The 26,929-nt window shown below is 46.2% G+C and overlaps 1 long non-coding RNA gene across 1 annotated transcript; it reads right to left on the bottom strand.

The window, feature by feature from the left end:
- Positions 1-441: 441 nt before the first annotated feature.
- On the bottom strand, positions 442-26,279 carry LOC117200350 (uncharacterized). The gene is made up of 3 exons (XR_004481841.2): positions 25,869-26,279; positions 18,151-18,296; positions 442-1,670 (listed from the first exon to the last, which is right to left on the bottom strand). It is a non-coding gene; the product is annotated as an uncharacterized LOC117200350 (long non-coding RNA).
- Positions 26,280-26,929: the final 650 nt, after the last annotated feature.

Genomic DNA, 26,929 nt, shown 5'->3' with positions numbered 1-26,929 from the left:
CTTTAGCAAAAGGAGAATTCCAGTTTATGTCTGAATAAGTGGAATTCCCCATGAAAACCCTGTTTTGTGGCCTTTGTGATATGTGTTAGGAAAGCACGTTCTGGAATTTTCCTCTGGTCTGGGTAGGGGGAGGTGAAGTAGGGCCTTGTTCTGTGGTTCTCCTCATCCTGACCCAAAAGCCCTCCTCCCTGACGGACAGACCTTCTTTGCTGATGACGCTACATAATTTTCCCTTTCTATTAGATTTGCCTTTTTTGAGCAATATATATCCTTCCATTGTTACTTTCTATTTAGGAATCCCCTCCAAGCAAAAGTGATGTTTATGAAATTATATTTCTCTTCTTTGGGTACCATGAAAACTTGCCTTATCCATTCCCTGTACTCTTTGCATTAGGAGATAGACATACAGGACCATAAATAAAGTTCTGGCCCAGTTGTCTTTATTTTTGCTCAAGAATAATGGTACTGTCTCTATTACTGTGTTTCTGTCTATATCACAAACGTTATTTTCCATTTTCTCCTATCAGTGGTAGCAAGTCCACAGAAACTACACTAAACCGGGAGGCAGGGCTGGGGGGCTGGGGGAGAGAATATTGGTTCACATAACTGAGAAGTCCAAGGGGTAGGGCTAGCCGCAAACATGGAACTCTATGTTTTCAGGAATTTCTCTCCATCATTAGACTCGGCTTTCCGCTATGTTGACTCCCTTCTCAGATTCATTTAGACAAGGTAGCATTCAGCAGCTCCAGGCTTATAATGTACCATCTCTAAGCGAGAAAGAAAGCATACCTCATTACCAATCATTTGAGCAAAGTCCTGGCGACCACTCTCGCTGATCCAGATCCGGTCATGTAGCCAAGTTCTGAAACAGCCTTTGAGATTGTGATCGACTTTTTCTGGAGCCAAAGGTTGGGATCAACCCTCTTTAGCCACATGAACTGTGAGTTGAGGATGGATGGTTTCCCTTCAAAGATAAAGAAGCTGTTAAGAGAAGATTGCAAACGGCTGCTGAGCAGACAAAAACAGCAGCTGTCCCCTCCACATCCCATGACCATCTTTTTAAATGCCCTTTGATACCATTTGGAAATTTCCTGCCAAACACATTCTTCCCTGTCTTTGTGACACTCTCTGTCCTTTGCCAGGAGCCTCCTATTCCAGTATCTTGGGTTCTTGCCCAGGAAATGAAACCCTCGTCAACACCATCAACATCACCAGCTGTTCACTCCCAGTATCCTCTCCTTTTTCTTCCAAAGTCACAGCCATCAGCTGGATGAAAAAATGGAATACCGCCTGTATACTCAAAACCTTCCAAGTCCTTCTGAGAACTTTAAAACTTCCAGAGACGTATTCCAGATTTCTTTTTATTGCACCATTTATCTGCACATGAATCACAAGAAGTGGGCCAGGGCTGGAGATGCTGAGCAAATATCCCATCACATCTTGTATCTGTGCTCCATCCAGGGAAAATCCTGTGTCTTGTTTCTCCAAGCATGCCACATCTGGTCTCAGAAGGGAGTCACCTTGTTCTGGGAATGCACAAGTTTTTCGGTTTTTATTGTTGTTGTTTTTTCCCACCCAGCTGTGGCTGCTTCTGTACGTATAGAAGGATAGTACCTGGCACGGTGCTGAGGACACACTAGATGTTTCCACTCTTGCCTTTTCCAAGTGCCCTTTTAAAAAAAAAAAAAAGCTGAAGATGGGATTGGGACGGGAATACCGGGGACTTTATCTGTAATATATTTTTCAAGCTAGGTGATTGGGTATGTGAGTGCTCATTGTATTGGGTTGGCCAAAAAGTGCCTTTGGTTTTTAAGTAAAAATAAAAGACAACTTTTTCATTTTCACCAAGAACTTTATTGAACGACATATTCACCATTTTGTTCCACGACCTCCTGCCATTTTTCAGGCAACTTTGTAATTCCATCTTCCCAAAACTTTTAATCTTTTGAGCAAAGAACTTTTCCAGGTGCCTTTTACAGTCTTCCAGGGAATTTGACATTTTTTCCATTAAGAGAATTTTGTAAAGACCGAAATAAATGGAAATCCGAAGGCACAATGTCTGGTGAATACGGCAGATGAATCAGAACTGCCTGGCTAAGTTGTAACAGTTTTCGCCTGGTCATCAAAGAAACACGCGGTCTTGAGTTATCCTGATGGAAGATTATGCGTCTTCTGTTGGCTAATTCTGGACTTTTTTCATCGAGTGCTGCTTTCATTTGGTCTAACTGGGAGCAGTACTTGTTGGAATAAATCATTTGGTTTTCTGGAAGGAGCTCATGATAGAGGACTCCCTTCCAATCCCACCATATACACAATATCACCTTCTTTGGATGAAGACTGGCCTTTGGTGTGGTTCGTGGTGGTTCATTTTGCTTGCCCCACGATCTCTTCCATCCCACTTTACTGTACAGTATCCACTTTTCATTGCCTGTCACAGTTTGTTTTAGAAACAGAACATTTTCATTATGTTTAAGTAGAGAATCGCATGTGGAAATATGGTCAAGAAGGTTTTTTTCGCTTAACTTATGCAGAACCATAACATCAAAGTGATTAACATAACCGAGCCGGTGCAAATGATTTTCAACACTTGATTTGGATATTCTGAGTATGTTTGCTATCTCCCGAGTGGTATAATATTGATTGTCCTCAATTAATGTCTCCATTTGATCGCTATCAACTTCAACTGGTCTACCCAACCATGGAATATTGTCCGGCGAGAAATCTCCAGCACGAAATTTTGCAAACAGTTTTTTTTAAAACAAATTTATTTATTTTATTTATTTACTTTTGGCTGCGTTGGGTCTTCGTTGCTGTGCGCGGGCTTTCTCTAGTTGCAGCGAGCGGGGGGTTACTCTTTGTTGCAATGCGCGGGCTTCTCATTGCGATGGCTTCTCTTGTTGCGGAGCATGGGTTCTAGACACACGGGTCTCAGTAGTTGTGGTGTGTGGGCTCTAGAGCGCAGGCTCAGTAGTTGAGGCGCACGGGCTTAGCTGCTCCATAGCATGTGGGATCTTCCTGGGCCAGGGCTCAAACCCGTGTCCCCTGCATCGACAGATGGATTCTTAACAACTGTGCCAGCAGGGAAGTCCCTGCAAACCACTTTTGACACGTTCGATCAGTCACAGCACCTTCCCCATACACTGCACAAATCTTTTTTTTGCATTTCAGTTGCATTTTTTACCTTTCTTGAAATAATAAAGCATAATGTGCTGAAAACTTTGCTTTTTTTCTTTCATCTCCAATATGAAATGGCTACACAAAAATTCACCAATTTTGATGTCTTTTTTTAAATGCACACTGATATGACAGCTGTCACATACAATCTAACAAAACTGTTTTGAATGAAGTTAAAGATAATGAAGTACTGCTAGAGCCATCTTAATGGAGCAAACTGAACGAACCTTTTGGCCAGCCCAATACTACTGGCTGGTCTTCTGAAATACTTCATAAATTAAAAAATTTGCAGGTTCCAGCTCAAGCTGACAGAACAAAAAGCTAACCTGATCATGTCACTCCCTGATTGGTTCCCCACAGCCCAGAGGATGACATCCAAGGCAAGGGCCGCCCGGCACACAAGGTCCAAGATGTGGCCCAGTCTTCCTTCCTCCCACCTGTGATGGACTGAATGTTTGTGCCCCTGCCCCCATTCATATGTTGAAGCTCTAACTCCCAATGAGGCGGGGCCTTTAGGAAGTGATTAGGGTTAGAGGAGGTCATGAGGGTGGAAATTATGAAATTAGTGATGAAATTACTAATGAAATTAGTGTCCTTATGAGAAGAGGAGGAGAGACCAGAGCTTCGTCTCCCCACCAAGTGAAAACACAACGAGAAGGCGGCCTTCTGTAAGCCAGGAAGAGAGTTCTCACCAGGAACTGAAGCTACAGGCTCCTTGATCGTAGACTTCCCTGCCTCCAGCATTGTGAGAAATGAGTGTCTGTTGTTTAAGCCATGCAGTCTGAGGTGTTTGATTACAGCCACCACTTCAGGATCTTGAAGTACCACGTCCTCTCTTGACTGGGTGCTTTGGCGTCTGTCTCCCTTTTCCCACATGCCTAGCTCCTGTGGACTTACTGTACTTGGTAGAGTAGGCTAACAAAGACCCCAGAATGCAGCGGCTTAAATAATATAAGTTTCCTTTTGTTCAGGTAGCAGTTCTGAGATGAGCAGTCCAGGTGAGTGGGAAGCTCTACTCCCTGTGGTCATTCAGAAACCCAGGTTCCTTCCAGTCTCCACTCTGCCAACCCCCAGGTCCTCAGGTCATCTGCATGCTGGAAGCTGGGTCACCACCACATGTGGATTCCATGTGGTAAAGGAGGAAGAGAGGCTGGAGAAGGAACCCTGAGATATTTTGCAGTCCAGACCCAGAAGTGGGCCACATCATTTCCACTCATGCTATTGGTGATAACATAGTCATGTGACCACAACTAACTGCCGGGGTTGCTGGGAAATGTAGTCCTTAGTTAAGCAGCCATGTGCCTGCCTGTAGTTCTCTGAGGATAGAGTCATGAATGTCAACAAACAATTGAAGTTCAGACCTTGATTCCTCTGAAGAACCTTCTCTACCTGCTGACTTCTCTGTCTAGGTGAGAGGTCCCTCTTGCAAACAGTGTGCTCCATAGCAGCTCTCTCAGTAGTTTCTTACCTCTCAGCTTTTCCCATCTCTCTGCCCCCAGCTGGAGTATGAACACATTGGGTGTGGCTCTGTATCCTCAATGCCTGGCGCTTGCTAGACAGTGAATACATTTTGAGTAAAAGTATGGAGGACAGGATACTTCATTTGCAGGGCCCATTACAAAATGAAAATGTGGAGTTTCCTGTTCCAAAAGGATTAATAATTTGAAGGAAGAAAGCATCAAGCCAAACATGGGGTCCTCCTGAATGCAGGTCCCTGTGCACCTGCACAGGTCCCATGCCCATGAAACCAGCCCTGAAAGTCTGAATAAATAAATGAATTGAGTTGAAGAGCCTGGATCATCCTCCATAAGAAAAGCCACACATCTGTTGTATACTATACAGTGAGTGGAGAAGAATCTAATCACGCTTGTGAATATCAGGAAGTCAACCTTTGCTGTCGAAACTGACTAGAGGTCATCTCAATGGTGAGGGCATATTCCTTGTCATTGGGAGGGTGGGGACACAGCAGCTGGGGGGCTGCCAGCTCCCTAACAATCCAGATGCAGAGCCCCTTGCGTTCTTTTCATCTCCTTTCAGCGAGTCATCGCAGCAGCAGTAGTCATCGTGGTAATTTTCAGAGATTCCTGGGGTTGGGGAGACCTTAGAAGTCATTGCCAAGCAGTTCTCCAGCATCTGCTCAAACACCTCCAGCAACAGGGAACTTCATACCTCCCCAGGCAGCTCCTTCTGTTTTTGACGGCTCTGCGGATGGAGCTCTTCCTACAGGGGAGCCAAAACCTCCGTGCTCGTGACTTCCACGCACTGGCTCAGAGCCACACAGAGGAAGTGTAATATGGCTCCCATGCCCTTCAGGTGTTTAAAGGGCTCTGACGTTCACCTGAAAGCAGGGGTTGCCAACGAGCAGCACAGAGATGGGATATGGGCCGCAGATGTATTGTGTTTGGCCCAGGCGAAGTTAAATATTTGTTTTGGTTAATTGCCAACACTGAAAAATCTGGAGGGCTCATAAAATGGAGAATCCAAGCCTGTAAAACTTGGAAGCTCTGGCAATACCGAGCTCACGATCCCTCAGTCCTACTTGCCCCTAAGGATGCTGAAGAACAGATACTGGGTAGGCAACTGCCACTCTCCACCATGGCCTTTGCTTTGGCTACTTGATATCTGTGCATACGCAGTTGACTTACCTTCAGAGTCCTTATATTGATGGGTATGCTAAGGTGCCCAGCCTCCCTACCCCAGGAGTCACCAGTGAGATGAAAACCCAAGTTTTTAAATTGGTTTCAGGTGTAGTTATTTAAAGAGCCTTTTTTGCCTTTTTTTTTCCTTCCTGCTCAGAATGCAGAGGTGTTGGCTGGTGTTCCAGCAACTACCCTGTGACCATGAGGTAATCTTGAGGATGGAGGCCACATGTAGGAATGTTGAAACAAACAGATAGCAGGATCTTGGTTCAATGACGATTATAGAACTGCCATATCAGCTGTACCTACTTCTGAACTTCTTTTACCGAAAATAAATAAGTAAAAAAACCCAAACATATCTTGCTGAGGCCACTCTTATTTTAAGTAGTTGTTATTAGCAGCTAAACACAGTTCCTACCTGGTATATGATTTGTCATTGTCTTTTTTTTTTTAATTAATTTTTTATTGTGGAAAACTCTCAATATATACCAACAAAGACTAATATCCACATGCAAAAGAATTAATTGGGGGCTTCCCTGGTGGCGCAGTGGTTGAGAGTCCGCCTGCCGATGCAGGGGACACGGGTTCGTGCCCCAGTCCGGGAAGATCCCACATGCCGTGGAGCGGCTGGGCCCGTGAGCCATGGCCGCTGAGCCTGCACGTCTGGAGCCTGTGCTCCGCAACAGGAGAGGCCACAACAGTGAGATGCCCGCGTACCACACACACACACAAAAGAATTAATTGGGCCCCCCTATGTAACATCATATCTAAAAATTAACCCAAAATAGATCATACACCTAAACTTAAGGCTAAAACTATAAAACTCTTAGGAGAAAACATAAAGTAAATCTTTATGAAGTTGGCTCAGGCAATGATTTCCTAGATATCACACAAAAAGCGTAAGCAATAGAAGAAAAAATAAATTGGAATTCATCAAAATTAAAAACTTTTGTGCTTCAAACAACACCCTCAAGAAAGTGGAAAGGCAACCCACAGAATGAGGGGAAATATTTGCAAATTCTTTTCCTGATAAGGGACTTGCCCTCAGAATATATAAAGAACTATTACAATTCAATTAAAAATATTTTTAAAAACACAATTTTAAAATGTGCAAAGCATGTGAATAGACATTTTCCCCAAAGAAGATATACAAATGACTAATAAGCACACGAAAAGATGCTCAACACCATTAGCCATCAGGGAAATGCAAATCAAAACCACAATAAGATACCACTTCACACCCACTAGGATGGCTAGAATCAAAAATAACAAGTGCTGGCAAGGATGTGGAGAAATTGGAACACTTGTGCATCGCTGGTGGGAAAGTAAAATGGTGCAGCTGCTGTGGAAAACAGTCTGGCAGTCCCTCAAGAAGTTAAACATAGAATTACCATATGATCCAGCAATTCTACTCCTAGGTATATATCCAAAAGAATTGACAGCAGAAACTTAGATATTTTTATACCAATATTCAAAGCAGCATTATTCACAATAGCCAAATGGTGAAAATAACCCAAGTGCCCATCAACAGATGAATGGGTAAACAAAATGTGATGTATACATACAATGGAATATTATTCAACAATTAAAAAATGAAGTACAGATACATGCTACAAACGGATGAATCTAGAAAAACCTCATGTTAAGTGAAAGAAGCCAATCATGAAAGACCACATACTGTATGATTCCATTTATATACAATGTCTAGAATAGGCAAATCTATGGAGACAAAATGAAGATTACAGGTTCCCAGGAGCTGGGAAGAAGAGGAAAGGGGAGTGACAGTTAATGGTATGTGATTTCTTTGGGAGTTGATAAAAATGTTCTAAACTTAGACTGTGGTGATGATTACTCAACTCTGTAAACACACTAAAAATCATTGGATTGTACACTTAAAATGGGTGGTTGTATGGTATGTAAATTATAATGTAAATTATAGCTGACTCTTGTTAACTGCATGGCCTTCAGCAACATACTGGATCTTTCTGGATCTCTGATGCTTCATCTGTGAAATGGGAATAATAACCCATCATTTATGTGAGTTGAAAGGATGGCACGAAGATAATTTATAAGGTACCTCGCTCAATGTCTGACATGGAATAGCCACTCAACAGCTGTAGTTCTCACCATGCCTGCCACATTTGTAAATACGAAATTGTGTTAGACCTTCAAGTGGCATCTTCTCAACCATAAAAGATTCAGCTCTTTTTGTTATTGTTGCTTTGATTTTAAGGAATGAACTCATTTTCCTTTCTAAGCGTACGACTTTTATATAATAATGATAATAACAATAATGAACATTTATTGAGTGCTTGCCCTGCAGCAGATACTGTACTAAGGGTTTTTAGTATCTCACTTCATCTTCTCAGCCTCATTGTGAGTTAGGTATTATCTTAGAGAGGAGAAAACTCAGGTTGAAGTCAATATACTCCCCCCAGGGACTTCCCTGGTAGAGCAGTGGTTAAGAATCCGCCTGCCAATGCAGGGGACATGGGTTCGATCCCTGGTCCGGGAAGATCCCACATGCCGTGGAGCAACTAGGCCCGTGCACCACAACTACTGAGCCCGCATGCCACAACTACTGAAGCCTGTGCACCTAGAGCCCATGCTCTGCCACAAGAGAAGCCACCGCAATGAGAAGCCCGCGCACCGCCACGAAGAGTAGTCCCTTCTCGCCGCAACTAGAGAAAGCCCGCACGCAGCAATTAAGACCCAACACAGCCAAAAATAAATAAAATAAAATAAAATAAATAAATTTATAAAAAAGAAAAATTTACTCTCCCAAGGTCTCACAACAAGCAACAGCTGGGCTAGGATGCAAGGCCCACCAGGTTAGTTCCAGAGCCTTTCCTGTGCTGCTTCCCTGTCTGCTCTGAGCCCTGCCTCTAGCTGCCCAATTCCTCTCCTTCCTAAAGAGCATCACTGCTCCCTGGACCCACCAAGGTCTGGGGGCATCATTATCAGGCAGATGGCGTGTAAGAAGCTTCCCGGCTGAGGTAGCCATCACCAAGTTTTACACATTTCCTGCTGCCCTGCGTCATCTCTGCTGCCTGGGCTGCTTGGGGCCAGGGGAATCCTTCCCAACTTGACCCAACACCTCGATTGGAATTCTGATTCCTGCAGATGCCTGATTCCGGTTCACTCCTCTGGTACTGGCCCGTGGCTTTGCCCTAATAACAGTTCCCGAACTGCTTGCCTGGAATGTTGACCCTCCGCCCTCCCTAGACCACCCACGGCCTGACTTTTGTGACCTGTTTGTTGCCTGATTTCAGCTTGACCCCTGCAGTGGGCAGCTTCTGAAATGGCTCCCAAAGTTTCTGCCTCCTGGGACCCACCCAGTGCCTCCTAAGGAAAAGAGCACCGCAAACGTGATGCTCCTGAGATACAAAGGACTGACTCCTGCTCCGCTCACACACACTCTCTCTCCTGCTTGCCCTCTCCGCCTCTCTCCCTTTGTCTCCCTCCCCCTCTTCCTCTCCCTCCCCCCTCCACCCACCCACTGTCTCCCATGTTATAAGCTGCCCTACGGAAAGGCCCTTACGGCAGGGAACTGAGGGGGGCTTCCAGACAGTAGCCGCTGAGGAACTGAGGTCCTTAGTCCAGTAGGCTGGAAAGAACTGAAGCCTGCCAGTGATCATTCACTAGGGAGCCTGGGTGCAGATCCTTCCCCAGTTGAGCCTGAGATGACTTTGGCCTTGGCCAACATCTTGGCTGAAGCCTGTGGGACACCCCGAGCCGGGTGACCCAGCTAAGCCTCACCGGATTCCCAACCCAAAGAAACCAAAAGGTCATGTGTGTCTTGAGTGGCTTCATTTCAGAGTAATTGTCACGGAGCAACGGATTACCAGCCCAACGACTGGCTACTGTCTTCCTGGGTGTGCCCTTCATCCGCACCTTAACATTCCAGCAGCAGATTAAAGGGCTGTACTACACACCCCTCAGAAAAGACTGAAGGGCTTTACACAAGACACACTGGAGCGTAGCCAAGGACCACCCTATGGCCAATCAGTGGGAAATGGGCTTTTTCTTTTAGGGGTGATTCTGCCAATGAGGGATCAAAAATTGGTTCTCGGGAGGTGGAATAATCTTACCTTTTGTATGTGTAAAGCACAGATATGTGTACAATACATAAGCAGACATACAATATATCTGCAGTATTAAAATTTCATGGGGTGGGGGAGGGGTGGTAATGGTAAAAAGGTTGAGAAAACACTGCTTCGGGATGACAAATCTGGCTGCCCTCTGCAGGCTGGGGTGCTGTAGGGAAGAACAAGCACGAGAAAGCGGGACAGAGATTAGGAAAGCCCTAGTAAGAAGCTTCTAGAAGCCTGTTTGGGACCTGCCCCTCCTGCGGGCACTTCTGGCACCCTGCACTTCCCCGTCCCGGAATTTAGCACACTGTTTTCATTTCCTTTTCACTGGTCAATGAATCTGTAGAGGGCATGGGCTGAGCCAGCCCAGGCCTGGCACAAAATAGGAGGTCAAAGAAAGACCTCTGTCCACAGCTGGTAGTGCCCTGGGCTGTCTCTCCCCAGGCTCAGGGGGCTCCGCGTCAGCACCAGCGGCCCTGCTGCTTTCCAGCCCCCGACGCTGGCCGGCCCTGCTGTGCTCTGCTCTGCCCTGGAATGCTGGGCTGGCTTTTATCTCCAGAACAGCTTGGGAAAGAGCTCTCCTCCTCACTGTCCTGCTCCCCGGCCTGGGATCACGCAGGGTTAGAGATGCTTCTTTACGTTTACAGAAGACCTTCTCCCTCAGGGAAGATCCAGGTGCTGTACCCAGAACCTCAGGCTCCGCGGCTGGGTCCTGCTCCTCAGGCCAGGCTCTCACCCTCTCCCCAGGGCCCCGTGGTCTGTGCTAGGCTCTTCCTTCCAAGCCCAGGTCACAGGACCTTCCTGAGCACAGCTAAAGCCCAGGTGTCCCCCAGCTTGCTGTCCCCATCCCTGGAGACGATCTCTCAGCCCCCAGGTAAAGGGATGAGTGCAAATCCATCCCAGGATGAGTCGGGGTCGCTGACCTCACTGACCCGGTGAATCTAACCAGGAGGTCCCCACCCCCCAATGACCGCCACAATTCAAACATGTAAATTCTGGACAATTTCAAAGATCTCATTGCTTTATGGTAATGCTTCATGAACGTGAGCACTTCTAAGATAGATAAATAGGTAATCCAACAACCACATGACAACTCAAACCCACTGGACCTTGAGGTGAGATGAGGAAAAGCAAGATGTTAGAGGTGAGCTGAGCATCCACCTTGGTCCCGCCGTGAAGACTCAATCTGCTCTGACTCAGATCAACGTCTTGGCCCAACACTCATGTGTTGCGTAGCCTTGGGGAAGTTTATTAACTTCTCTGTGCCTCAGTCTCCACATTTATAAAACAAGAATAATAGCAGTTCCTCCTCATAGGGCTGTTGAGAGGATGGAATGAAGTGATGCATGTATCACTTTGAATGATGCCTAGTATACAGCAAGTACTCCATAAATGCTACCTCCATTTAATGGGTCCCCTCATAGTAAGCACGCTCACGTATGTTACAGTGAAAGGCCCAGAATGTGTGTTTCCTACCCCAAAGTTATTTTTCTCTCCTTTTGTCCTTGCTGGTAGAAGTGGCTTCCCATGTTAGCTTTTGGAAATGCGGACATTCATTTCCCCAGATTCCCTCCCAGCAAGAGATAGCCATGGGCCAGTTCTAGGCAATGAGATGAAAAGGGAAATCTGTGGGTTTAAGAAATGTTTCCTCCTTGATAAGAGAGGTGTCTGAATAGATTCCTCTCCTCTCATGCTTTGGATGTTCTGGTGTGAAGATGTGATGCTTGGCACTGAAGCAGCCATCTTGTCACCATGAGGGGAGAGTCACATGGAGAGCAGAGACTTGGACTCAATGCCTGACATCATTGATCCTACCGTGGAACCACCTACCTCCTGCCTTATCTTTGACTAAAACAATTCAAAACCTTTCATTTTAAAGCTGTTATGTCTCACTTTCTGTTATTTACAACCAAAAGTTTCTTACCTGTCTTAAAAGTAGCTTAAGTAGTATCATAAGCTAAGGAATCCTTACAATGTAACTCAATTCTGTGACAGAAGTATTGTTCATGTTTCATAGGTGAAGAAGCTAAAAGCAATGTTGCAGGAGTTTTGAAGATAAATTACCTAACTTAATCCTCATAAAAACTCTGTGAGGCAGGCTTCCCTGGTAGGGCAGTGGTTAAGAATCAGCCTGCCAATGCAGGGGACATGGGTTCGAGCCCTGGTCCGGGAAGATCCCACATGCCATGGAGCAACTAAGCCCGTGCGCCACAACTACCGAGCCTCCGCCCTAGAGCCCGTGAGCCACAACTACTGAGCCTGTGTGCCACAACTACTGAAGCCCACGCGCCTAGAGCCCATGCACCACAACGAAGAGTAGCCCCTGCTCGCTGCAACTAGAGAAAGCCGGCGCACGGCAACGAAGACCCAATGCAGCCAAAAATAAATTAATTAATTAAATTTTAAAAAGTATTAAAAAAAAAAACTGTGAGGCAAGTCTTATCTCTATTGACATCTTCACAAGTTCAGAAGGTTAAAAAATGCCAATTTCATGCAACTAGTAAATGGAAGAGTCAAGACTTAAACCCAGGTCTCTCAAATGTAAATACAACATTCTTCCCAACGTTCCTTGGGGCTATTGCTCAGCACCCAAATCTTTTCGGACATTGTAGTCCACTGCCAGTGCTGAAGAAGTAAAAATTCAGTAACACTGGGACTTCCCTGGTGGTCCAGTGGTTAAAACTCCACGCTCCCAGTGCAGGGGACCCCCCGTTCGATCCCTGGTCAGGGAACTAGATCCCACATGCTGCAACTAAGAGTTCGCATGCTGCAACTAAAGATCCCACAACTAAGACCCGGCGCAGCCAAATAAATAAATAAATATTTTTAAAAAAAATTCAGTAACCCTAATTCAGGTCATGTCAACCTGAACATAATTATGTTCATTGCTTAGAAAGTGCATTTGCTAACTAAATATTAGCCATAATAAAAAAGAACGGTGGCCACAGCTGGATGAAATTCACAGTCCTAAGACCCACATGCCAATGTATATTTCTGTCTTTAGGCTCTTGGTGAATTTATATTCCCAATCCGCACTTCAATTGGTAATTGTCCAGTGTCTGTTCTTTTTAAATCTTTATTATTTTTTATTCTCTCCCAGATGTTGAGTTGAGCGGCAGTGATTTCAGGATTTCAGTGAGAGGTCCAGCTGCCGGGTTTGGGGAGTGTCCATGTTTTGTTTCTTTTCAGTCCTTCAACTTGAATTTATGATGAGGTTTTGATGAATAGTACCCTTCTCTCGGCCCTGCCCTCTTTGCATGTGTCTGAGTCTGCGATATCGTTGGTCTAATTATGCGGATGTGTCTCTTGTTGGAAAATTTATGTGATGACTGTTGCCAAGAACTAGGAACCAGAACCAGGGACTTGTGGTCTAAACATCCCTGATTCCACTCTTGGCAGTATATCCAAAGTGAAGTTGGGGAGACCAGGTAGCTTGTTAACTTAGGGCTTTAGCAGGTTGCGAGTTTGAGAAAGTGTCAGTCCTGCAAAGAACTGCAAACCTATGATGAGAATCAAGGATTTGGAAGGTCAGTCAAGATAGGAGCAAATATAGGAGCAAGATAGGTGCAAATATAGGAGTAAGATAGGTAGAGGGAGAGAAAATGTGGGGTGCGAGGGTGGCTATATTTACTATATTTACATAGATAGGGCTTTATAGTTTGGGCCTTGGTCATCCAGACTGCTGGCACTGTCTAATAAACTTGGCTAAGTTCACTTACCTCTTGGCTTTTTTCCAACTCGATTTTAAGTTCCTTGAAGTCAAGAGCTATTCTAGTGATCTCCTGCTGTATAACAGACCACTCCAATATTCAGCGGCTTAAAATAAAGATAGTCATTTCTATGAGTCAGGAATTCAGGAAGTTCTCAGCTGCGTGGTTCTGGCCTTGGTCTCATGCAATTGCAATCAGACAGTGGCCAGAGCAGCTGGGGGCTGGCTGGGCCTCTCTCTTCAACTAGTCTCAGGGCCTCTCCATCTATGGGACGTTGGCCTTCCTCACAGCATGGCGGCCTCAGGACAGCTGTGCTGCTTATAGCTGAAAACTTCAGAAGTTTCAGAGTTTTCCACACGGGTGGCAGCTGTATTGCTTGTTACGACCTTTCTGCTCTCTCCAGAAGATCCCTCATTATCAGGACTCAATGAGAGAAGTCGCTTTAACAAAATTCACTGTCCCGTTGGTCACACTGGGGGCTGGCATTTGCCTGTGTCTTCTAAATGTTGGGGGTACAGACTGGTATTCTTCTGGGTCCTGGTGAGTGACCCCCTGGGACTGTACCAACATGGGCTACCTGTGAAGTCTTGGGGGGAGGGTAACCCGTCAGTCCAGTGGGTAGTGGCTCAGGCCACAGCTGATGGGGCTGCAACCAGGGACCCTCTGCCTGGGTGGGAACAGAGGTCAGGAGATACGGGGGCGGGGAGATGCTTTTGTATGTACTTGGGAGGTTTTAATTCTCTTCCGTACCAACCACTTCCAATCTCCTTGACTAACACCATCCTAGTCACCTCCACCTGAATGATAACAGCAGCCCCCTAACGGGACCTTCTGCCCCTGTTCCTGTGCCCTACAGCCCACACAGCAGCCAGAACGACCTAGTCGAAAGTAACATCAGCCTCCGCGGAACGCTTTTGTGACTCCCAGTCTACCGGAGTGAAAGCCTTTGGCCTTTAAGTCAGGGGTCCCCAAGCCGGCACCGGTCCGTGGCCTGTTAGGAAGCAGGGCGCCCAGCAGGGGCGAGCGAGCGAAGCTTCATCTGCACTTACAGCCGCTCCCCGTCACTCGCACGACCGCCTGAGCTCCCCCTCCTGTCAGCATTATGGGGAGTTGTACAATTATTTCGTTATATATTACAATGTAATGATCATAGAAATAAACTGCACAATAAATGTAATGCGGTTGAATCATCCCGAAACCATTCCCCTCACCCTCTGTGGAAAAATTGTCTTCCACGAAACCGGTTCCTGGTGGCAAAAAGGTTGGGGACCGCTGCTTTAAGTGGCCTATAAGCCCTGCTTGGTCTGACCTCCCCTGTCTCTATATATGCATCATAATTGGCTTTGTTAAGGGCTCCTTCTCTCTCCCCTCCCCCACCAGACCGTAAACTCCGAGAGGGCAGGGATTTTTGCTTGTTTTGTAAACTGCCTTCGCCACTGTTGCCAGGCAGACGCCCAAGCTCAGTGCTGCCACAGCTTCTGATTTTTCAAGAGAAATGACATATCTGGATTTTTATGTCAAATCTGATGTTTAAGTATTGGCATGTAATAAAATGTTTCAACAACACTGTGCTGGCCAAGTAAATTAGAGCCCTGGATCTCTAATTTATGGTCTCTGGCCTTGTGTAGCGAGGCAGTGGCCAGGTTGGGAAAACATGCTCAGAAAGGACAAGGCACTGAGAAGGTGGGATGGAGAAGGGGTTGGTGGGGATGACAAACAGCCTCAAGAGGCCCCTGGTTGACATGCTCGGAGATGGCCACTAGGGGGGGCTCCCCACTACCTCCCCTCAGATCACACCTGGCCGGTCTCCACCGCCACAGAGGAAACTGTTGATGGAACCCTAACCAGAAAACACTGGCTGGAGGTCCCCAAAGGGAGGCGCAACTGGTGTAACAAGCAAAGTGTTCCATGGCTCTGGGGTCCATGTGGCCAGGTCTGTTCTGTCCTGTGTTGGGACTTCTCTCGGGCCCTCCCTGTACTGGAATTTTTCTGGCTCTTCTTGTTGGATTCCTGCCTCTCCAACCCTAGGTGCCCAGATGCACCTGGACAGTGTCCACCTGCAAAACCAGTCAGGGGCAGGGTGAGGCCGGGTAGGGAAGGGACAGGAAGGTCCCAGTTGGGATTGGCCACAAGCTTCAGTGAACACACTGGGGGGACTCAATGGCCGCTTCATGAACTGACATCAGGGGGCAGGCCGCTTGTCAGGACTCAGGAACCTGGCTCAGGACTCAGGAACCTGGCCCAATGTCCTTCTGTCTCGTAATTACCAACAACCTCACAAGGGACACGGTATCTCCACTTTTGTGGACAAGGACAAGTGACCAGTGAAGTGACAAACCCAAGACCGCACAGCTGTGAGTAGTGGGATTTGATTCAAACCTGGGCCTGCCGGATGCCACCCCACAGCTCTGCCCAGGAGGAAGGCATGAGAGACTCATAAAAGACTCAGACTCCTAGGACTGGAGGGAATTTTAAAGTCTCTGACCTCATCACCCCACTGGACTTGGGATTTTTTTTTAATATTCTAAGTCAGAAAATAAATTTATTTTATTTAAATGCTGTTTGTTATAAACATGATAGTTTGGAGAACATTTATCCAAAAAAATAATAAGGCAAATTCTATATGCTTCCAGTGGTGTTGGGAAAGTTGGACAGCCGCATGTAGATCATTGAAGTTAGAACACACCCTCACACCATATAAAAAAAAAACTCAAAATGGCTTAAAGATTTCAATATAAGACATGACACCATAAAACTCCTAGATGAGAACATAGGCAAAACATTCTCTGACATAAATCATACCAATGTTTTCTTAAGTCAGTCTCCCAAAGCAATAGAAATAAAAGCAAAAATAAACAAATGGTACCTAATTAAACTTGCAAGCTTTTGTACAGCAAAAGGAAACAATAAACAGAATGAAAAGACAACCTACAGACCGGGAGAAAGTATTTGCAAATGATGTGACCAACAAAGGCTTAATTTCCAGAATATACAAACAGCTCCTACAATTCAATAACAACAACAAAAAACAAAACCCAACTGAAAAATGGGCAGAAGACCTAAATAGAAATTTCTCCAAAGAAGTCACACAGATGGCCAATGGGCACATGGAAAGATGCTCAACATCACTAATTATTAGAGAAATGTAAATCAAAACTACAATGAGGTACCACCTCACACCATTCAGAATGCCATCATTAAAAAGTCTACAAATAACAAATGCTGGAGAGGGTGTGGAGAAAAGGGAACCCTCCTACACTGTTGGTGGGAATGTAAGTTGGGGCAGCCACTACGGAAAACATATGGAGGTTCCTTAAAAAACTAAAAATAGAGTTACCATATGATCCAGCAATCCCACTCCTGGGCATATATCTGGACAAAACTATAATTCAAAAAGATACATGCACCCCTATGTTCATAGCAGCACTATTCACAATGGCCACGACATGGAAGCAACCTAAATGCCCATCGACAGATGCATGGATAAAGAAGATGTGGTACATACATACAATGGAATACTACTCAGCCATAAAAAAGAATGGAATCATGCCATTTGCAGCAACATGGATAGACTTAGAAATTATCGTACTAAGTGAAGTAAGTCAGAAAGAGAAAGACAAATACCATATGATATCACTTATATGTGGAATCTAAAATATTACACAAATAAACCTATCTATGCAACTGAAACAGACTCACAGACATAGGGAACAGATTGTGGTTGCCAAGGGGGAGTGCATGGGGGAGGGATGGATTGGGAGTTGGGGATTAGCTGATGCAAACTACTATATATAGAATGAATAGCACAAGGAACTATATTCAATGTCCTGTGATAAACCATAATGGAAAAGAATATGAAAAAGAATGTATAGGGACTTCCCTGGTGGTCCAGTGGTTAAGACAACACACTTCCAACGCAGGGGGCATGGGTTCGATCCCTGGTCAGGGAACAAAGATCCCACATGCAGCTAGGCCAAAAAAAAAAAAAAGGTAGTATATATATGCATAGCTGAATCACTTTGCTGTGCAGCGGAAATTAACACAACAGTGTAAATCAACTATACTTCAGGTAAAAAAAAAATTCTATATGCTTCCTGCATAATTTATAATGAGATCAATCCCCATTAATTATATGTAAATATGTATATAATGTTCAAGCTTCTTTTTTAAAATTTTATTGTTTGAGGCCTATCTTTATTGCTTCTAACTATTGGTCACTAGTGAAAGGTCCCGTGGATAAATCCAGCAAGATGTCCCTCCCCACGTGTCTCTAACCAGCTGGGATCAGAACTTTGTCTCCCTGTAAGCTAGGACCCCAGCCTCTGTACCACTTCATCCTCTTTGCCTGAGGAGGTCTGCTCTGTGTTTGACCAAAGCCCTCAGGGCCCTCCTATCTTCCTGAACAGCACGTCTTTCATTTAAAAGGACCCTGTGTAGGGAAAAGACCCCACCCTGGGATTTGAATCAGGATCGCTGGGAGCCCCAGGAGCTGAGCAGGAAAACGCGGGGTGTCCGGCGCCAGCATCTCTCACTCACCTGGTAAGCCCCAAGAAGGTCAAGGTCAAAGAAAGGTCATCAGGGGAGTTCCCTGGTGGCCTAGTGGTTAGGATTCCAGGCTTTCACTGCCATGGCCAGGGTTCAATCCCTGGTAGGGGAACTGAGATCCCATAAGCCGTGGGGCGCTGCCAGAAAAAAAAAAAAGAAAGGTCATCTTCAGGCCTCTCACCTTTGGGGGGTTTAGAACAAGCTTCTTCCCTGGCAAGGTTCTCAGTCTTTGCTCTGAGGAAGAGCTAATGCCTAACACTGGTCTGGCTTCCTTCTCGCCAGCTGCAGACCGTCAGGCCTCTGCCCCGGAGCTCCCTGGCTCCTCTGGTCAGCTCTTGTCTGCTTGGCCAAAGGAGACGTCACTTGCTGGTGTCACTGGAGTCAGAGCAGTTACAGGCCCGCGCAGATGCAGATGCCCGGAGGGCGGCGGGGGCATGTGAGTGGGGAGCAGGCCGGATGGGATCAAAGCTGATGGAGACAGAGACTGTCCCTCCCACTTGCCTCGCTTGCACACTTTCACTCAACTTGCTGAATTACGGGAGTTCAGTTGATAAAGCCTCCTTCCAGAAAGGCTCCCAAGAGCAAGCTCTCGCTGTGAACGCACTAATCAGATCTCGCGAGAAGCTGTTCCCACACCTTTCCCTTAAACGCCATCATCCCGTGTCGAATTTACTGATTACGCAATAAGAAGATGTCTTCGTTAATTTCACAAGCCAAGCCCGTTAGCCTGCTTCTAGAGCTCATGCTTCCTTGTGAAATCATGAATAGTATCAGTTCCCGTTAATAAATGGACCGCATAAGGAAAATCAAGAATAATTACTGTGTTATTAACATTCGGTGATTAACATTTCAAAAGCAATTTAAATAAATACAGTGCAAGTCTGAGAGGGGGCCCCAAGGTAGGGATCTGTATGGAGCAAAACCACACTCATTGGAACCTGGGAAATTTTAAAGTCCTATTTTTCAGGGTAGCTGTTGCCGAGGTGTGCACCAGGGAATCTGTCCAAGAATCACAGGCTGTGGGGAATGAATGGGTCCAGGGTTGCCCCCACAAGTGTCTCTTCTCCAAAGGCAACAGGAGCCTGGAGACTGTCCTTCCCCCTGTACATCCCTCTCCTCCAGTGTCCTTAGTGAGAGGGAGATGGGAACAGAGAGCAACATCCATTGCAGCAGGTGCAGACCCGCAGGTGGGTGTATGAATTCTGCAGGCAGGAAGCCTCATTTCTTAACTTGCTCTGTTCCAAATTCCTGTGCCACTGTGATAGGCTTAATAATAGCCCCCTTCCCCCCAAAGATAGCCACACCCTGATCCCTGGTGCTTGTGAATATGTTGCCTTGTTTGGGGGGGGGGAAAAAAAGAAGACTTTTTGTTTGTTTTTTGTTTGGCTGAGCCTCGTGGCTTGTGAGATCTTCATTCCCTGACCAGGGGTCAAGTCTCCGCAGTGAAAGCACTGAGTCCTAACCACTGGACGGCCAGGGAATTCCCAAAAGGCTTTGTAGATGTGATGAAATTCAAGATATTTTTTAAATTGAAGTAGAGTTGATTTACAATGTTGTGTTCGTTTCTGGTGTACAGTAAAGTGATTCAGTTATACATGTACATAGATTCTTTTCCATTATGTTTTATTATAGGATATTGAATCGAGTTCCCTGTGCTATACGGCAGGACCTTCTTGTTTATCCTAAATTCAGGATCTTGAGATGGGGAGATTATCCTGGATTATCCAGGTGGGCCCTAAACGCCATCACATGCATCCTTATAAAAGGAGGGGCAGAGGGAGCATTTGCTACACACAGAAGAGGAAGAGGCAATGTGACCAGAGGGGCAGAGATTGGAGTGATGTGGCCAAAAGTCAGGGAATGTCCACAGCCACCAGAGATGGTGGGAGAGGCAAGGAACAGATTCTCCCCTACAGCCTTTGGAGGCCGTGAAACTGGACCAGGCCAGGGAGACTGATTTCAAACTTCTGGCCTCCACTACTGTGAGAGAAAAAAATGTATGTTCTTGTAAGCCACCGAGCTTGTAGTAGTTTGTTACAGCAGCCATGGGAAATGAATAGAGTCACCTTCATGACTTTTGCCAAGTCTGCACACCAATAGTGTAATTGTTTACTAACATTTGTCTTCAAATAAATTCTGAGCTAATAATATAGCTTTCTACTTTCACCTCGTGCTAGAAAAAAATTTCATGAAATCCTAAGTTTGATACTCATAAAATTTTCAGTTTAACATCATTTTAAATGCTCATCCCATGCCCCCTACAATTATCTGTTAAATCACCAGACCACCAGTAGAAGTGCCTCTCACTTATGAAACACTGACCCAGTTCTGCACAGCTTAGGGAGGATTCACGGTGCAGCTGGGCTTTCAAAACTGCTCCGTTAAATTCAAATTTCACTTGAAAATAATCAGAAAAAAGAAAGAATCAGCCCCTTTAAAAATAGAAGCCATTTCTCCAGCAAATTTTCGCAGAGTCAGGTTTTAAAATGCAGAATTTAGCAGAATCTTAAATCATCCTTGGTAGAGTTACTAACATATAGATAACGACCCTTAAAGGAGAGAGCCATAGAGTGTGCCAGCAGGAGGCTGGATCTGATGGCAGCATCTAGCTACCAGGAATCTTGTTTCTCCAGCTCGAACCGGAATTGCCGGTCTCCATGTGTTGCTCTCTCTTCTCTGCCTCGGGACAGAGGGATACGTAGTGAACCAGGAATTGCTGCGCAAGGGAAGGGGCAAGGATTTTTAACGCTGAGGGATGGTAAGGTGGTAGAATTGATAAGGTCCCCAACTGGAGAAGAATATGTCGATTATGGAAGTTTCCCATGACTCAAGCAGGGGAACAGACAGAGCAGGACAATTTCATCACCAAAGTTGGAACTGCCCACATGGGCGTATCTGGGGAGGTCTCCAACTCCAGAAAGAGAGTCGGGCTCATCTAGCTCATGCCTGGGAGTAGATATGGATGGAGAAGCAGTGGGTACTGACAGTTAAATTCTAAACCGGGCCAGTCCTGGATTTGCACCTATATTTCCCCAGTTTTTTTAAAGCATTGTTTCATCACAAGTTGTCATGGCGAGGAGGAAGCAATTCAAATGTGTTTGATGGAAAAGCTGATAAGTGGATAGATTCTCTCTTTCAGTTTATATGCTACTGTTGGGAAAAGTAATCTGAAAATAAAATTCTCCTTTTTAATTCTAAAAGGTCTGTAGTTTAGATCACAAGCCTATCATCCAGGGTTCCACCAGCCAAGCCTAAGGGAAGTCAAGGCCTCTGACCTCACCTAAGGGAGCAGTCACATGTTTCCTCCTTTACAGCCATATCTCAGCACTAATCTGGCCCATCTTCTGATCATTAGCATCACCCCAAGGCTCCAGGAGGAACACTCTCCTTCCTGATTCAGTCAAATGCTGCCTTGGAGCTATGGAAGACCACTGTGATTTTTACCTTCCCGGCATTATCCCTCCTTTTTCTGGCACCAGCATCCAGCACCTCCTCTTGGGAAGACTTCTTTGAAATTGCTGGATGGAGCTGAGCCTGCCCCCTTAGTTTCTAGGGGTGGCCATATATTACAGATTAAGCCAGCCAGCGAGTCCCATCTCCTTGCCCCCAGCGAATGTTCAAGGGAGGGGTCAAAGAGAGTCAGGGTCAGAAGTTTTATTTCAAATACTTGGAGAATCTCCATACCTAGGCTGAACCTGAGAGTCAGTAAGACTGGAGATGCTGGCTGCCATGATGAGAATAAAGAATAAAGTTGACAGAGTTACATCAAATCAAAAGAAAGCAGAGTTAAGATACAGAGAGGTCAGGACGCTGTTTGAGACCCTGGATCCAGCCGTGCCTGAAGCTTCATATCCCTGCATCCTTCATTTATAGAAATCAATACCATACATTCTTCTTTTTTCTTCTTGTTGTTGTTGTTGTTGGATTTTCTGTTATTTACAATCAAAAGTGTCCTGATAAATTGAGACTGGGGCACAAGCTATACCTTTGTAGGAATAGTGCATGTACCTCTCCTAGAGAGGCACACTGCAAAAAGGCATACCTGCCTGCTCAGGCTGGGGCATGGCCAGCCTATCAGGGTTCAGCCTGGATTGCAATCCCCACTTGTCCCACATGCCTGGTGTCCTTGTGCAGGGATTAAGTTGCACAATATACTCGATAGTCCCATGACTCAGAAAGGATTTTCTCCTTGTTGTAGCCAGCCTCCAAGAGGGCCTCCGGTGAGGCTCCCCTCCTGGTATTCACGCCCTTGTATAATCCCTCCCAGCCCCACGTAGGGCTGTGTAACCAATAAGATAGTGTAGAAATAAGATGAATAACTTCTGAAGCTAGGTCACAAATATTACTGCGGCTCTCTCTTACTGGCTCTTGGATCACTCTCTCTGGGGGAAGCCAGCTGCCACGTCATGAAGACACTCAAGCAGCCCTTTGGAGAGGCTCCATGTGTTGAGAACGGAGGCCTCCTGCCAACGGCCACCACCCACTCGTCAACCACATGAGTGAGTCATCTTGGAAGTTAGTCCTCCAGCCTCAGTCAGGCCTTCAGATGATGCAGCCCCTGCTAGTAGCTTTTTTTTTTTTGCCACACCACACAGCTTGTGGGATCTTAGCTCCCCGACCAGGGATTGAACTTAGGTCCACGGCAGTGAAAGCCCAAGTCTTAACCACTGGACCGTCAGGGAATTTCCCCTGCTAGTATCTTGACTGCAGCCTCATGAGCGACCCCAAGCTAGAAGCACCCAGCTCAGCTGCTTCCGAATTCCTGACCCACAGAAACTGTGAGGTAATAGATATTTATCATTGTTTTTTGGGTTTTTTTGGATTTTTTTTATGGTACACGGGCCTCTCACTGTTGTGGCCTCTCCCGTTGTGGAGCACAGGCTCCAGACGCGCAGGCTCAGCGGTCATGGCTCACGGGCCCAACCACTACGCGGCATGTGGGATCTTCCCGGACCAGGGCACGAACCCGCAGCCCCTGCATCGGCAGGCGGACTCCCAACCACTGCGCCACCAGGGAAGCCCCTATCATTGTTTTAAGATGCTACGTTTTGCAGGAATTGGTCCAGAACAATAGGTAACTAGTGCACACTTCCTTATCAGTCTTCTCTTCTCCAATCCATCTCTTCTTCCTGGCTAAATTCCCTGGTTTCTTCACCAGGTTACCCACCACTGCTCCATGCAGCCCTTCAGTCTCATCCTCTTTCTTCAGCTGCGGTTTTCTCTCTACGGATCCCCCTTCGATGCAGCCCCCATGCCCCCCCTCCTCGCCCTCCATCAATCTCTGCCCTCCTCCTCCACCTGAAGAAATGGCTCTTTCTGCTTCCTACATCCCCACTCGTTTTCCTCTTGACAAACATCCTGGCAGCGGTTACGGTTGACAACCCTTGCTCTAAGAAAGTAGATGTGTTCATATATCCCAAGAGACCAGGAAACCTGGGGTTTTGTTTTGAGGCTGCTGTCCCTTCCCTCATTGCCCCATCTTCCCAAAGCACAGAGGGCAAAAAATCTCCCACATCCCCTTCCTGTGGAGAAGTCCAGGCAGCCTGAAAAGCCCTGTGAATTCTAATTTTTCACAGGGCTTTTACAGTGGCAGAAGGGGCTAGGGAGCAGTATGCCATGATCGCCATGGCAACACGCTCCCTGGCGGGTCCTGGGCTGCACTCCCAGGCAGGGGAAGCAGCTCCCAAACGTGTCTGTCACTGTGGGCATCAGAAGGCGAGCTGCCCGGGGAAATAGAAGGGGCGGAGGCAGCAAGGCTTAGCGGGTATCCCATCTCAAGAGGCATAGAGCCAGGTGACAAAGCCAGCAAGTGCAGCACTAGGTGAACAGGTAAGCTTGACCCAGGCCCTAACCGGAGCCCCACGTAGCCAGGTCTCTGTCCTCCCTGCGCTGTCTTCACTCCCTGACGATATGGTCAGTGCTGGGATGCAGGTGACTCCTGCATCTGCAAATAAAGGTCAGCAAAGCCCATCATTCACTGTGCCAGTGGTTCCCAAACTTAGCCGCCCATTGGCATCCCCTGGAGATCTTTACAAAATGCTGATGCCCGGTTCCCAGATACTGGCTTAAAGGGTATGGAGTGCAGCCTGGCCATCAGGATAGTTGAGATCTCCAGGTGAATCTAATATACAGCAAAGGGTGGGAAGCCTTGCACTAAGCCCAGGGTCTCAGCCAGGTCTGTGCATGCGAACCACCAGGGAACTTAAGCATGCACACACCCCAGACCTCAATGATGAAAGTCTCCATAGTTAATCCCAGGTATTGGAATTTGTCACAAGTTCCCAGTGATTCCAGAGAACTGTTGGCATTTCATATCATGAATCCAGCATAACATCAGGCAAAACTTTGTAGAGTGGAGGGTCAACAAGGAATGTGGGAGGAACGGGATGGATTGGAGACTTCCGTGGGCCTCACATTGCCTCTTGGGGGTAGGTCTGCCTGGGGGATGTGGCACTGCAACTGTGAAGTTAAGATTGCTATTTGTATAGACCAAAGATGATCTGGCATTGTTGTTTCTGTGTAGTTCAATCTAATACCAACTCACTAGGAGACAACTGCTTCCAGAGGCTTGGAATCAAAACTGTCCCTTTTTTCAAACCCTCCTACACTGTTGGTGGGAATGTAAATTGGTATAGCTACTATGGAAAACAGTGTGGACGTTCCTCAAGAAACTAAAAAGAGTTACCATATGATCCAGCAATCCCACTTCTGGGTGTATACTCGGAAAAGACAAAAACTCTAATTTGAAAAGATACATGCACCACAATATTCACAGCAGCACTATTGACAGTAGCCAAGACATGGAAGCAACCATTCATCAACGGATGAATGGATAAGAAGATGTGGTACACATATGCAATGGAATACTACTCAGCCACAAAAAGAATGAAATAGTGCCATTTTGCAGCAACATGGATGGACCTAGAGATTATCATACTAAGTGAAGTAAGTTAAACAGAAAAAGACAAATACCATATGATATCACTTATCTGTGGAATCTAAAAAGATAATACCAGTGAACTTATTTACAAAACAGAAACAGACTCTCAGACATAGAAAACAAACTTATGGTTACCAAAGGGGAAAGGGGAGAGGGAGGGAATAATCAGGAACATGGGATTAACATATACACACTACTGGAGCTTCCCTGGTGGCGCAGTGGTTGAGAGTCTGCCTGCCGATGCAGGGGACGCAGGTTCGTGCCCCAGTCTGGGAAGATCCCACATGCCACGGAGCGGCTGGGCCCATGAGCCATGGCCGCTGAGCCTGCGCGTCCGGAGCCTGTGCTCCGCAACGGGAGAGGCCACAACAGTGAGAGGCCCACGTACCACAGAAAAAAAAAAAAACAGATACACACTACTATATAAAACATAAACAACAAAGATTTACCGTATAGCACAGGGAACTATATTCGATATCTTCTAATAACCTATAATGGAAAAGAATCTGAAAATTTGAATCACCTGAAACATTGTAAATCAACTATACTTCAGTTTAAAGAAAAACCCTGTCCCTTTTACTTGCAAACACTTGAAATAACTTGAGATAGTTTAAGCACTGTGGATGAAGGTTGCCATAGATTGAATGTGCCCTCCCAAAATTCATATGTTGAAACCTACCCCTAGTGTGATGGTGTTAGGAGGTGGGGCCTTTGGGAGGTGAGTAGGTCATGAGGATGGAGCCCTCATGAATGGGATTAATGCACTTACCAGAAAGACCCCACAGAGGTGCCTTGTCCCTTCTGCCCTGTGAGGACACAGTGAGAAGACAGCCATCTATGAACAAAGAAGCGGGTCCCTCACCAGACACTGCATCTGCTGACGCCTTGATCTTGGACCTTGGCCTCCAGCACTGCGAGAAATACATTTCTGATTATAAGCCACCCAGTCTAGGTATTCCGTTATAGCAGCCGAAATGGGCTAAGGTAAAGATCATTCTGGAAAGTAGTACACAGTGCCTTGACTTTGGAAATGGAAGGGCTCAGGGTCATTGTCACTCTTACAAAACTTCATATTGGAGAGTGTTTTATAGTTCAGCAGCCACCTTTCAATGCATTTCCTACTTTGGTTTTTCCGAAGGGACTGTAGGATAAGGCAGACGCCTTTTTTCCTGCAGGATAAGGCAGACACAGATGAGGAAACTGAGGCTCTGGCTAGAAGAGCAGAGCCTGGGCTACCATCCCCATCACTTGCTTTTCAAGCTTAGTTCAGGATATGGTTACTCAGCTCTGCCCCCCCCCCCCCCCCCCCCCCCCGCCCCGCTGTCTGTGCTGCCCTGTGTGTTAATGAACGTCCCTCACCAACGTCTTAGAAACACCTCTGGGCTAAGGCACTCTTTATTTTCTTGAGCCTTTTTTAGTGATTCTCCCAGATCCCTCTCCCCGCCAGTGTCAGCTGTCACCTGGCACTTCCTCCCGCTGCCGAGATACTTGTCCCATATACTATGGACTGAAAAACTAGCGAAGGAAAATTAGTTTGTTAGAATTGTTTGGAAACGGTGTGAATACGCACTCACTGAGATTCTGAAGGACTTTCCTAAGAGTTAGGTATATGGAAGAGGCTCGGGGACTGTACCTCCTTTTTTATTATGGAACTTTTCAAACTTATAAAAAAGGAGAGACTAGAATAATGACACCCCACCCCCACCCCCGCTGAAGCAGCCCGCCTTCTACAATTAACATGGTACATGCATTTCTTGCCTTGTTTGTTCAAAATTCCATTTTGCTCAGTTCTTGTTGAATTATGGATTCCTGAAGTATCTGGATATTCCT

The sequence above is a fragment of the Orcinus orca genome, chromosome 19 (assembly GCF_937001465.1).
Source record: "Orcinus orca chromosome 19, mOrcOrc1.1, whole genome shotgun sequence".
Classification (NCBI taxonomy): domain Eukaryota; kingdom Metazoa; phylum Chordata; class Mammalia; order Artiodactyla; family Delphinidae; genus Orcinus; species Orcinus orca.
This window is presented reverse-complemented; position numbering and strand designations above follow the sequence as displayed.